This window comes from Rosa chinensis, chromosome 1, assembly GCF_002994745.2.
Source record: "Rosa chinensis cultivar Old Blush chromosome 1, RchiOBHm-V2, whole genome shotgun sequence".
Taxonomy (NCBI): domain Eukaryota; kingdom Viridiplantae; phylum Streptophyta; class Magnoliopsida; order Rosales; family Rosaceae; genus Rosa; species Rosa chinensis.
In genome coordinates, this window is record NC_037088.1 from 38,713,199 (window position 1) to 38,728,071 (window position 14,873).

General features: G+C 37.5%; 1 long non-coding RNA gene across 1 annotated transcript; it reads left to right on the forward strand.

The window, feature by feature from the left end:
- The first annotated feature begins 9,832 nt into the window (after positions 1-9,832).
- On the forward strand, positions 9,833-10,566 carry LOC112182500. Its single transcript, XR_002929466.2, has 2 exons — positions 9,833-10,076; positions 10,329-10,566. It is a non-coding gene; the product is annotated as an uncharacterized LOC112182500 (long non-coding RNA).
- Positions 10,567-14,873: the final 4,307 nt, after the last annotated feature.

Consider the following 14,873-nt stretch of genomic DNA (forward strand, 5'->3'; position numbering starts at 1 on the left):
ATTTGTAAGCAAATGTTCGTCAAATAAAAAGATAGGTTGATTGGTCCAATGAAGAAAAGACTATTAATAGTATATGGAGACTTGGAGAGAACAGCCAATAAATCAAGGATAGTTGGTAACTTGGTAATCCTATGAGGAGGTTGGTTCTGACCTGAAATTTTGAGGCGTAGAGGTGAATTATGAAAAAAGATTATTGAAAATAGCAAATTTAATGTATTAAATTCTTGAGTAATATTATGTGAATCATTTTTTGGTGTATCACTAAGAGTTTGTCTTATAAACCACCACAGGTGGTCGAATTGGTAAGATCTTCTAGATGTAGAAACCTCACACCCATGTTTGAATCCCGCTGACGCTGATTGGAGTTTAAATCTCAATCTATTCTTTGTTGCCGGGGGGGGGGGGGGGGGGGGGGGGGGGAGGAAACGTTTTGACATGACTCCTCCCCGCACGGATTAGTCTCTGGGCCTAGAAAACCTTTGAGGATACCGTGTGATTTCGATCAAAAAAAAAATTATGTCTTATATGGTAAAACTATTTACGATAAAAAAATTCATTAAATGATGTGCCTATTCCACATCTATTGCCACATAATTAAGGCCCCGTTTGAGATTGCTTTACTTTTAAAAAAGGGTTAATGCTCATACACCCCAAATTTGGGAAAATACTTCTCATACACCCCAGTGTATTATTTTTGTTCCCTTTTACACAACTTTTTCTCACTTTCTTTCCTACCTACCCGTCTTTTCAAAATCCCTACCATTAGTACCCCTTTGTGGTTTTGGTCTGTTAGAGTCTGCATCTGCATATGTCTCTTTCATAAATCTATATATATGTTGTTTTAGAAACGTGGTGGGCCCATCAGAGTTTGTTTCATTTGAATATATGTATGAAGCTGACAGTCATCCTCTAATTCGAAAGGTAAACAGTACAATTTACTATTCATAATTTCAATAGTAGACAGACTTGAGCTTGTTGCTATATGCAAACATACTACTAAAGAACTACAGAAAGAGAGAGAAAAACTGAGAAAATTAAAAACCTATCGGGACAGCCTTGATAGAGAATCTCCCAATTACTGGGATATTATTTATAGACTTCAGACTAGAATCTATAAAATAGAAGAAGAGATAGAAAATCTCCTATATGTTCTGGAAGAGGAACAAAAACCTCTGAATTATTTGAGCATTGGTTAGATCCGCACCTCACTGGTATCAGAGCTTGTAAAAGGCTCAAAGGAGAACCCCTCCTTAATGGGGACAATGTCAGAATTGTTATTAGAGAAAATAAATTCTCTACTAAAAGCTTCTGATGAGAAATATCAGAAGATGTTACTAGAAATATCTAGATGTCAGTCGACACTAGAAACAATACCTGCTATAATCCACCAATTAGAAAGATTGGAAAACAAACTGGATTATATCAAAGATCTTCCAAAAACGGAAGAAGAAAGACTGACAAGTGTCAGTAGAAAAATCAAAGAACAGCAAAAAACGCTGGAATCTATACTGAAGGACAAGAAATTGCCTACAGTAAAAAAGAAGACTAATGGGTACAAACCATTAGAGAAACCAGACTCAAATCGTGTTCCTAACATGATTTTTCTGGAACCATCTACTAGTCATACTAGTATCCGGTATGAAAATCCGGAGAATACAGAAAAAAGAGAAATGAAGATGTTAAGCATCTTTGGAAAAAAGAAAGGAGTTCAACTCCTAAATTCTGAAGAATTTGAATACAATGAAATCGAGCATGAGGTAAAAAACTCCTCAATTCCAAAGCTAGATTTCAAACAGATCTACCGACGGGGAACATTTGACCTGATGGACAGCCATCATTTCAAAATACTTGAATTCACAACCCCCTCAACAACAGGAGAAACAGATCTCTTGATGATCACCCCTGCTGAAGTTGCCAGAGCACAAGCAAAGCAATACCAATTTATGCACATTGGAGCAGTCCAAGTCGGCATAAAACTATTGGCAAGAGAAGGCATCAACTGTTCAGTCCTATGTGTCCTACAAGACAACAGATTGACAGACTTCCAAGCTAGTCTGTTGGGAACTCTAGAAGCATCACTATGCAACCAAGTAGCATATTTCAACTGCTTCCCCAACTTTTCAACCAGCTTGAAGGATGCAGCCCACTGCCTCAGACTGAGAGTCAAGACAGACGGGATCTCAATGAAAGAAGAAATGCAAGAATTGGCAATAGTATACAGAGTGTACTATAAACTGATGAGCACCACAGTGGAACCAAAGACAAGGATCTCCAACATCCCTGGTCTCACTACTGGATTCCTCACCAGCCAGAAAAACCATTCACAGCAGATTCATAAGGTTGCTTGGAATGAAGTAACTTTTCCTCTTGAATGGAAACTGTCCGGTCCAAAAAAGCTGCCGGAACGAGCAAAAGCAAAGATCTACGAGAGTAGACGCACTGGAGAAATCAGCCTCAACTTTGAAGATCACAGGAAAAGTGATGTCTGTCCTGAAAACATCAGGATAAACAGCAATCTTCTGAGAAGAAGCTACAGCACCAGAGAAGCCGGTGTCAGTGGTACAAAACCCACTATTGAAGAACCAATATCAGAAGAAGATCTGGAAGCTGATCTATGCAGACCAGTCCATATGCTCAGAGCTGAGAAGCTCTATGATCTTTACAAAGAAGCTGAGAATTGTGAAAGTCCTGAACGATTAGAAAAACTAATCGAGGAAATGAAAGAATTCAAATGCAGAAAGACAAGAAAAGTCTTTCCTTACCAAGATGTTGAAATGGAAGAAGGAGGAAGCTCCAGAACTTTCATAAAAAAAGAAACAAGGGAAATGAAACTCCCAGTTCAGAAAGCCCCCACGGGTAAAAAAGGAGAAAGAAATTCTCAAAGATTCGTCCCCGAGGACAATCTGCCAAGAGTCCCGATCACGAACTATGGCATCTGGTTGAATCTAGACAAGAGTCTAGACAAAAGAAAAACCATTGACCAATGGGTAGATAGCCTGATGATGGCTTCTGCACTGACCCTTGGAAAATTTGAAGCACCAGATTTGCAGGTGTACTATGAAACTACTCTCACTGGAGTAGCAAAAAAGTACTACCTATCTTTCAAGGAAACTACCAGAGGAAGAGACTGGCTTGAAGAGATAAAAAATTCAAAGTCTCCGTATGATTTTGCAGTACCCCTGTACGATCAATTCTGTGGAGATCTCTCAAATCTGAGTGAGAAAGCCAAAGAAACGGCAAAGTCGAATATCTATGCTCTCAAGATCTGTGACATGAGATATTTCGAAGAATACCTGAATGAATTTCAGGAATATTACTGTACAATTGGTGAACTAGAGAATACTGATCTAGTTAATCTGTTGCACAGAAAGCTCCCTGAACCATGGAGAACAGCTGTGAGAGAAAGCATAGCTGAAAAACCAATTGAAAGATTTTCAGTTGGAGGAATTGCCGACAGAATCCGGCAACTACTGAAGGAGCAATGCAAAGCCAATCTTAGAGCTAAGATGGCTAAGAAGCAACTCAAAGGAGTTGAAAATTTCTGTTACGGAATACTGGATATGCCCACAAACTGGGGATGTCATGAATCCAAATTCCACAGAAAGAAGAAAAAAGAAAAATATTACTCGAAAAAATTCAAAAAGAGTAATCAGAGAAAGAATTGGAGATTCAAGAAAAGCTCCAATTACAAGAAGCAACAGGATGAAGATCCAAAAAAGAAATTCTTCAAGAAAAAGAAGAATACTCAGCAGCATAAACAACCTAGCAAGAAAGCTTGCAGATGTTGGTTGTGTAAAGCTGAAGGGCACTATGCCAATGAATGCCCGGAAAAGGGTAACAGATCTACTAAAGCTCTCTTTGAAGAATATGAGCAAATAGTAGAGGTAGCAAACATGAAAGGCTACGAAATAGCCTATTCTGATGATGAAGATGACGACAGGTCAGTCTATTCTGCCTGGTCTGAAGAAGAAGAAAGTTCATCAGAAGAGTCTGAGATAGATTCTGAAGTAGAGTACTTCGAATCCAGACAAATGAACGTTTTGAAAGTCAAAAACTGGGAAGAAAGCAAGACAGAATCCTTCATGTCTTCTTATCAGGTGAACCCTGGTTCATTCGTCTGTGACTACTGCTTATGTCACGAGAAGAATGGTCTCCCTATGTTCTGTGAAGAGTCTAAAAAGACGTATCACAAAGAATGCTTCATAGCTGAAGCAAGAAGAAAAACCAAGAATGGTCTTGTCAGCCAATGGGTTGAGCAAGAATATGAAGAGTATTTTGCTGAGAAAAAGGCGAAAGAAGTTGAAACTCTGTTCCAGGAAACCATGGAACAAACAAAGAAAGTTGCAGCAACTGTAGTCCAAGAAACGACTATGGAACAACCATCTTCCTCAGAAATAAAGGAAGAAATCATCGGTGAAGAAACAATCGATGAAGATATTGAACTGGTTGAAATACCAGAAAATATTCATCTCTTAGAAAGACAAGAGATAGCTGCGGATACTGGTACATGGGATCTACTTGGCCAACCTTCCGGCAAGTTTGATTACAAAGTCAGATATGATCCTCCCCCCTGGTTCAGTAATCCAGACAGCAAAGAGATAACTCCTACAGATTGGGATGATGATGACAAATCACCCACTCAGGAAAATGTTCCAGAAGAATGTAAACCGTTCATTCCAACGGAACAAGCTCAAGAAAATGAGCCTCACCAATCGAAAGCCGTCTCTACAAGTAGATACAGCAACTACATAGAGATCGGACTCAAGTTCCCTGATCACAGGAAATATCATCTACATGCTTTTGTAGATAATGGATCAGGTTTTACTGTTGCAAAGAGATTTGCAATTCCAGAAGAACTCTGGAACGAAGACAAGAAAAAGTCAGCTACTGGTGTTACATTCGATGGAAGCCATCTCACCATGAAGAAAGTAGCAAAAAATGTTCATATCACCATTGGTGGAGGAACATTTATCATCCAGAATGTTTGGCAATCTGAAGGCCAAGGATCTGATTTCTTGTTGGGCAATGATTTTATTCTCCAACAAAGATTCATTCAGGATGAAGAAGCGATAGGCTTCAGAAAAGGAGAACGGGTGTTCTGGGCTGACCGCCTCCCACATGCATTCAGTGTGACCGGTCCCGGTTTTACTACTCAGTATCAGAGATCGCAACAGAATAGTGGTGATCTTACCCCCTACAAACCCAAATTTCAACCCATACTCCAAATCAAACAACAAGAAGAACTGCTTGTTGAAGAATCTTCAGAAGAAGAAGAAGAAGCTAGTGAAGATGAAGAAGCTAGTTTCATCCACGAGCACAACCTCAAGCACTTTCAGAACAAGCTTGAGTCTCAACAAACTCCCACTCTTGACAAAATCAAGAAACTACTCGAGCAGAATGTGGACACAAATCCTCAGAAGTTTTGGGAAAAAGACCCAGTGGTCTGTGAATTGAGATTGCATGACATAAATGCTATCTGCCATGTCAAAGCCATTCCTCAGTACAAAGAGGAAGATCAAAAAGAATTCAGAAGTGATATTGAAGATCTCCTGAAGAAGAGATTAATTCAACCTTCCACTAGCCCTCATCATGCTCCAGCATTCTACGTGAGAAATCATGCAGAGAATCTAAGAGGAAAAGCTAGAATGGTTATTGACTATAGAGATGTCAATAAGAAGACTGTCAAAGACGGATATCAGATCGCTCAAGTCAGAGTCCTGATCAACCAGCTCAGAGGAGCTAAAGTCTTTTCGAAATTCGATGCAAAGTCGGGTTTCTGGCAGGTCAAGATGCATCCTGAGAGTGTACCTCTCACTGCATTTGGAACACCACAAGGTCATTACGAGTGGCTAGTAATGCCTTTTGGTCTCAAGCAAGCTCCCTCAATCTTTCAAAGAAAGATGGACAACATCTTCAAGCATGTAGCGGAGTTCTGCGTCGTCTACATAGATGACATCTTGGTCTTCTCCAAAAACAGAGAAGAACACATGAAGCACCTCCACGAGGTAGCAAAGCTGATAGTCCAGCATGGAATTATCCTAGGTGAGAAGAAAATCTTCTTTATCCTCGATGAAGTTGATTTCCTAGGAATAAACATCAAGAATGGAGTCATAAAGCTCCAACCTCACATCCTTGAAAAGATCTGGAAGTTCCCAGACAAAATTCCTGATGCTAAGAGTCTAGAGAGATTCCTTGGTGTCATAAATTATGGGAGAGATTTCATCCCTAGAATCTCAGGGTTAACAGCAATGTTATCTCCCAAGACAAGTTCCAAAAGGAAATGGAACTTCACAGAAGACGATGAAAAGATCGTGAAGCAGATAAAAAACCTCTGCAAGAACCTCCCTCCTCTTCAACAACCAGAAGAGAATGATGAAATTATCCTCCAGACAGATGCGAGTGATAATTACTGGTCCGGTGTTGTTCTGGCGAGAGCGCCTGGAACTAACATTGAAAAGATCTGCAAATTTTGTAGTGGCAAGTTCAGCCCTGCAGAACTGAATTATCCCACAGGGGAAAAAGAGATTTTAGCTGTCAAGAAAACAATTTTAAATTCTCCAGCTTATCTGGGAAAAACCTTTACTGTCCGCACCGATTGTGCTAGAGTAAAGAATTTTAAAAAATTTAAACTTGACAAAGCTGCTGATAGAGGAAGATTAGCCAACTGGCAATTGTTTCTTAACCAATATGATTATACTGTTGAATTAATTGCAGGAAACAAGAACTATCTTCCAGACGCATTGACCAGAGAACTGGCAATGTTCAGCCAAAGAGAAGACGACGAAGGTCGTAATCCCAGAAGCAGAAGGACTGGGAAAGAACAGGAATCTGAAGAAGATCCAAAAGAAACCAAGGAGAAAATCCTTAAAAGGTTTCTGCTAAGCTCAAAAGGCTTGGCCTCAACTGATCAATCCCAGGGTAAAGGATTGGCTAGCCCGTCTCAAACGGCAGACGGTAAAGGCACATCAAGACCGTTGACGGCTGCTGCTTTGCCAAAAAGCAGACCAACTCCTAGTGGAGTTATAAATGTTTTTAATTACGAATTAAGAACTTTTGATACTCCTGTGTTCAGAACTGGCAGGAGACTAGCGTATCACCAGAAGGCAATCCTGGACAATCTCTTATTTGCCTTTCAAGAAAGAAGCAGTGGATTAATGTTCCCAGCTCTGTTTGCATTAGCTGAAGAACTCTACGAGAATGGTAGACCACAAGGTGAAGAGCTTCATACACAGCAGAGTGCTGTAAGGAAAGAAAAACTATCCTTCCTTGAAAGTCCAGAAAGTGCTAGGGTCCCTATCATAGCACTCAATGAATCAGATTGGTATGAATTCCATAATCTGATAGGAAGGCACAATCCTGAAAACCTAGTTCCTCCAACCCTCTTTATTGTCTCAGGACCATATGTTGGAAGATACCTGGTAAATGTTCAGAGTGAACATCCTCAAGAACACAAGCTATGGCTTGTTGAAAATGGTTTTGTCCATAATTTATGGACTAAAACTAATGATGATCTGAGAGGCTTGCCGCCTATTATTGTCAACACGGTCAAGAACATCAGAAAAGACAACTGTATGCTTCGTCTGAAGTTCAGATCCACACCTCCTGAATGGATCCAGAAGACAGATGGTGAAGTTGAATATATTCCTCCATATCATTATGTGAGAATTATTCAAAGAAGATATCTTCAACCAGCCTGTGTAGCATACAACGGCCAACCAAATTCTAGCATTCCCTGGATGAAGGCCATGGCTCTTGACTACATCAAAAAGATCATCTCTGAAGACATCAACAACACATTCCTGGCAGCAGGAGAAAAGACAATTATCACTGCTTACGATCATCCTGACGTAGTCAGCAGCGATATATTCCTATCTCTAACCAGAAAAGAGATAGACTCGACAATGGCATGCATGCGTTGGGTGGAAAAGCTTGAAAATGACAACCACTACAAGATGTATGTTGATACAGACGTCGAGGATAATGCAACAACAACTCGCATGGCCCAGACAGACAACAACTCCTTTGTCTTTGGCCACCATTCTGAAACGGACGAGAACATGTGAAGCTACAGGTGAAGAATCAGCACCAAAATAGCAACTGTAGAACTTTAGACTTTTCTAAAGCTACTTTTGCTTTTTCCTTTTCAAAAAGAAAAGGTTAAGTGAAAAACATTTCACTTTTTCCTTTTGCTTTTCCCTGACCGACCTCCACCAGCAGGAGCACTACGAAAAGCAGAAGTCACGGAGTTGTCCTGTACATTTTTGTATTTTGAATTCTAGTTTGAGTTCCGCTCCCTATATAAGGAGCTTCAGCTTCTCTTAGAGGGCATTCGAAGTTTAGATCAGAAAAACTCCTCTAATAATAAAAGTAGTAGAATAGCAGTGTGCTTCCCTTCCTATCTAGGTGTGAAGTAGTGAGCTTCCATTACAAGTAAGTAACTGTTCTCATTCTTATGAATAGCTAAACAGCTTTTGCTGTTTACTTGAGAATGAGGCTCTGATTGTTTAAAGTTTTATATGTATATTTGAATAAATAAATTCAGATGGATGTTCACCCACTTCTTTAATTTATAAAATGTTTATGTCATTATCTTTACATTTTGTAATCATCTTTATCATGCATAGTTTACTATGTCAAAGTTTGAACATTCGAATGCATGCATCCCATGGAAAGCTAAAGTTCTAAAGCTTTACTGTTCAGCCAAAAGAATCAGTTTTAAAACAGAAAAATTAGGACAAGCAGCAGTGATTCCGCCCTGTGAGTAGCCGTTTAGACAGGAAGTCGTTAGGCGAAATGTGGCATGTTGAAGGCTAGTCTTGTTTTTGTTTTAATGTTTTTTGTTGTTTCCTTTTGACTGAATAGAACGGTAGAAGAATCTAAGGTCAACATAGGATACAGATGGCATTTGTTTGTTAAAACTATCCCTGTTAGTCTTTGACTTTTGTCAATAGTGAAATACCAAAGTGTTGGGCAGTTGGGAAAAATACCAAGGATTTTTGGGTATGCGGGAATTACCCCTTTAAAAAAATCAGTTTTTGTTCAAAATTTTAGGTTTTATTGTGTTTGGTAAATAAATAAAAATCAGCTTTAATTGAAAGTTATAGGTCACTGACAGCAGATTTTAGAAACAGCCCAGAGGTTGCTTTTAGAAGCTTCTGTGGATCAAAACATGCTCTGCAGTTGTTTTATGTACTGATAGCACTTTGAAAAATATTATTTACCAAACACAAATCTGTTTTAATTCACAGCTGATTATTCTCAGAACATAGCAGTAGCAGTTTATTTTTTAAGTCACAGCAATCTCAAACTAGTCCTAACAGTTGTTATTCAAACACGATCCGATAATAACCTGACTTGAAATTTGCATAAAATAAAGCGATGGAAACTCACATAATTAAAAAACGTCATTTGCATCGACCAAGCAACATAAAATAAACTAGGACGTGTAAGTGTGTTACCCTTTTATTAAAAGTGTCGAGTTGGTATGACCTCTTAACTTAACCTCTCTTTTTTAATGAAACAGTCATTAGCTTAACCCCTCAGTAAGGACGTCCTTGTTAAAACTTAAAAGAATAAAAGAATGTCCTCCTTGAAAGCTCTGACCTCTTAACTTGTTTTCATCTTGTTACCGAAAATTCTTCAATACACGGTGGTTGAAGTACACAAAGTGTCTGATAGACACGTGGTATAATCTAAGACGTCCAATGTGTGGGGTCAGCAGTCAAGTCATCTGGCCCATCGATTCAAACTAACTCTTAGTCTGACAGTCAACGTCTGTGTTCTCTATATGTAAAAAAATTTGTATGGTAAAAAACAAATAGCTAAACCGTTGCGTGGGTTGCTATCCAGTGTGGGAAAACGAAGATCGGAGAGGAAGAAGAAGATGGAGATAGAGAGAGAGAGAGAGATATGCACCAGACCCGAGTCTGTCTAGATCAACCGCCCTTTTTCTAATCGAGTGAGAGGATCGGCTGCGTACAAATTTCAAACCAGTTTCAGTAGGAGTCATCATGAAGAGGCTTGGCAGCTCAGATTCTTTGGGTGCCTTGATGTCCATCTGCCCAACCAAAAAATAGGTTGATTTTCTAATAAACAAACCCCTTTTGATCAAATGGTGCCTTTGTTCTTTTGTCTCTTACGATTTTCATGATTTTATTAAGAAATATTGAACCTTTTGGCACTAGTGCTTTGTGATTTGAAGTTTTGTCATCTTGAATTAAAACCATGAATCCCTTCCTTCCTGTATGGAATCTGATCTAGCTGTAGTTATTACTTATTTGGTTAATCCAATAATTTATTTCTCTGTTTGTTTTTGCTTGGTTTAGCAGATGAACAGAGTCCAAGAAACAACCATGTTTGCAGCAGAGACTTCCAGTCCATGCTGAGTGATTGGATTCAGATTTTTGTTGGAACTGGTTTGGGCCTCTATTTGGGCCGGGTGTAGAGCTGATCACTGCTCTGGCCCAACTTAGGTGTATAAAGCTCTTATAAGAAAATATTTTTAAGTTGATGGATTGAATATCAGTATTAATTAAGTAAATAACAACTAAAGTTAAATTTTATTAATCCGAACTCCATCTTTTACTTAATTAAAATTCTAAAAGTAAATGTTTAACATTTGCTGCAATTGTAAATATTTTAACTCATTAACATTTAATTTAATGATTTGATAATTAAAGTCATTCTCTCAAATTTGTTTTAAATCGTTGATATGGTTTAAGCATACGAGAGTGTGGACCAAACAATGCGTTAACAACAAGAATGGTGACAGAGTTATTGACATTGATTATTGTGTTCGACAATATTGATCAAGATCAGAACAACGATGACAATGACTAATATTTTTAGTGTAGGTAGGTACTTCACTTCCATATAATATCATCCAACGGTCAAACTAATAAATTGATATGTTCATCCACCACATCATTATTTTTAAAAAAAAATTTGTTCATGATGACCAAATTAATCGAATCGTCATTTTAGTATCAAACAAAACGGTTTACTTTTTATATGCTTATACTTCCTTAAGAGGAGCTGAACCATGAGAAGATAAACTTCCCAAATTTTTTACGTTAGTTGATCTAGCTCATAATCATGAGAGTGTGAGAGGTGATAGATCGAAAAAAGAAGCCGTAAATGAGCGGTTATGAGTATATTAGTTTTGTCTGGTACTTAAGGTTTAGGGTTGACTTAGTAAATCGAGACTCAAACGACGACGAAAATAGTTGAAATTTTTGTTCTGGTTTCATCTAAGATGTCTGTTTTGATTTCATCTAAAATGTTTTGTAACTGTTGTTGTTTTTTGGTCTCATTTTTATTCATTTGGTGTTTATCTCAAAACTCTTTTATCTGCCTACCTTTTAAGGTCCCACCTTTTAAATCAAAACAATTTTATTTCCAACAATACAAAACTTCAATTTTAGAAATTATTCACCAAAACTAGAAGTAAAATTACTTAATTGAGTAATTAATATTAATTTAACCTTTTTGATAAAAAAAAAATAATAATTTAAATTACTCCTAGCTCACCAGATAACAAGGTAACTAGCGTACCACGTACATTCAATGTTAATCGACATGAGTCATATTAGCATTCAGACGACCCATTCGGCACACTAAAATAAGTGTATGTAATGCAACTAGTGAAATTTTATAGTGAGAGCTGACATATCGAAAAAAATAAGTTGAGAATGTACATATTAGTTTCATCTGGTATTTAGGGTTGACCTAGTAAATCGAGACCCAAACAACTGCGAAAATAAATTAAATATATTCTTATCATGATAACATCCAACAGTCGATTTTGATAAAGTATATTTCCTCTACACTGTTCCTCATGGAAGGTATACTATTTGACAACTAATAAACAAGTTATACTACATTAGTAGACATATAAGGATTTTGTGCGATCCAAATAATCGAAATTGGAAATCGATAAATTTTACATTACCCATCTATTTATAGCATAGTAATAGGTATTTTGTAAAAATTTAACTCGATTCGCCGTCATTTCGACATTAAATAAAGCTGTTAACCCTTTATATGCTTCTACCTCCCTAAGGGGAGCTGAACCATGAGGAAATAAACTTCCCAAAATTTTTATATTAGCTGACATAGCTCATACCTACGAGAGTATGAGAGCTGACAGATCGAAAAAATAAGTTGCGAATAAGCGGTTATGAGCATATTAGTTTTATGTATTATTTAGGGGTTTAGAGTTGATCTAGTAGATCGAGACCCAAACAACTTCAAAAATAGCTGAAATTTTGACCATAATCATATATTCTTATCATGATAACATCCAACGGTTCGATTTTAATGAAGCATATTTCCTCTACATTGTTCCTCATGGAATGTATACTATTTGATACAACTAATAAACAAGTTAGACCACATCAGTAGACATATAATGATTTTGTGCGATCCAAATAATCGAAATTGGAGATCGATAAATTTGACATTACCCATCTATTTATAGCATACTAATAGGTATTTTGTAAAAAAATTAACCCGATTCGCCGTCATTTCGACATTAAATAAAGCGATCAACCCTTTATACGCTTCTACTTCCCTAAGGGGAGCTGAACCACGAGGAGATAAACTTTCTGAAATTTTTACATTAGCTGATATATCTCATACCCACGAGAGTGTGAGAGCTGAAAGATCGAAAAAATAAGTTGCGAATGAGCGGTTATGAGCATATTAGTTTTATGTGTTATTTAGGGGTTTAGAGTTGACATAGTAGATCGAGACCCAAACAACTTCAAAAATAGCTGAAATTTTGACCATAATCATATATTCTTATCATGACAACATTCAATGGTCGATTTTAATAAAGTATATTTCCTCTACATTGTTTCTCATGAAAGGTATACTATTTAATACAACTAATAAACAAGTTAGACCACATTAATAGACATATAAAGATCTTGTGCGATCCAAATAATCAAAATTATAAATTTGACATCACCTGTCTATTTATAGCATATTAATAGGTATTTTGATTTTATTATAAAACGTATAGGGTTCATGCACCGATAAAACCTACTAACTCAGAAAACAACCTGGCTAAATCCCTAAAATATATGCTGTATACTTTTTTTATTTTTCATTTTTACATTTGATATGAGAAAGCCTATTGTGGTGTTCCTCAAAAAAAAAAAAAAAAACCTATTTTCATGAATAATATATATTATTAAATAGGGATATTGTAAACAGAAGGGTTTTCATGACACGTATTCATTTACAAATTTCCTGGGGAGGGAAGCTTACCCGCCTCCAATCACAAAAAAATGGCGGCCAAAATTGAAAAAGCCCTCCCAAAATTTAAAGTAGACTTGAGATTCCCACCATATTGTTTCCCCAGCCAGATATCTATACTATTATTAACAGAAGAGGTTTTGTTAGTCAAAACTGAAAATTTTAACAAATTTAACCCTGAAATATTAAAAACCGTTGAGAATAAATCAAATCACAAGGATAAATAAGACAATTATAAAATAGATTTTTGTTAAAAAAATGATTCCACAACCCCCACTTTTCTCTGCCACTATTTTCTCTCTACAATAACTACCATTGAATCTATTTCTTTTGCAACAATTATCCATTTTACTTTTTTCTTTTTAACAACAAATTTTTTTTCATACACATGCTATGCATGTGATTGCAGACTAGTATTCATTAAGCATTTAAGTCATCCCAATTCCTTTTAGCTAAGCGCGCTTCCACCATCAGATTCCTTTCGCTTCTATTCCCACCTCTAACCTCCACTTCTTTGGTCGCAACTTTCCTTTACTCGACACCCATCTCTCTGACTTGGAAAGATTCAAATTTACTCACCACCAATACTTTTTTTTTTTTGGTCTGAACTCACCACCAATACTTTGGTGGTGATACCACCACTCAATAAAAAAACTACCATGTATTATAAAACATAATTAAATAGCTAGCTACAACTAACAAAACACTCTCCCAACAAAAAAAAACACAGGAGAGCTATTTTAATATGTAAAGAAGAGCAGTTAGTTTCTGTAATCAATTCCCTCATTGTTCAATTGCAATTGAAAAGAAGTCAAAAGCCTTGAAAACTTTCATTCAACCAATACATAAAAACTTTTGCATCATTGATCGGTACCTTCACCGACGAACTGGCCGTTACCAACAAGACGAATCCTTCAATCGGCGTCCGGATCCAACTGCAAATTTGAATACAAAATTAACGCCAGGAAATTGGAACCTTTCTATGATATTGGCGTTGTCGGGGTTAGCGAGAGGGAGAGGAGGACCGAGCTGCCACGAATGGGAGAGCGCTTGAGGATTCTGGAGTACGAAGCAGGAGTGGTAGAGAAGGTCCGAAGGCGAATGACTGACTGTTGTTCTTGGAGAGAGAGGGTCCAGATCGAATTCGAAGGTGTATGGACTTTCTTTTTCACTAACGCCGTCCATCACTTTTGGTATGGCCGTGTGGCCGAGCTCCGTCTTGTCACATCATAATTGACAATTAATGGCGATGGCTCTCACGTTTTACTTCTGATCAATGCAGATATATATGACTGACGAGTGATGACAGTACAAATCGATCGATCATAACTGGCTATGACAACTGCATGCTTGAATGTCTCATATCTTCAACTCTTTGCGTCCGATGCACATCACGCTCAGTGGGGTTGAAAAAACTTTGGTTTACATCACAATGCATGTGAAACCGGGACGAGGAGTCCCACTCCCATGGATATAATGTCTGCAATGAAAATGATATGACAACTAGGTGTTGGTCCCTTCCAATTCAATGTAGTGGGGAAGATTGATGACACTTGCAACTGTATATAGTTCATGTTGGAGAACCACCGGCTACTCCTTCCAGGTTAGCTGCA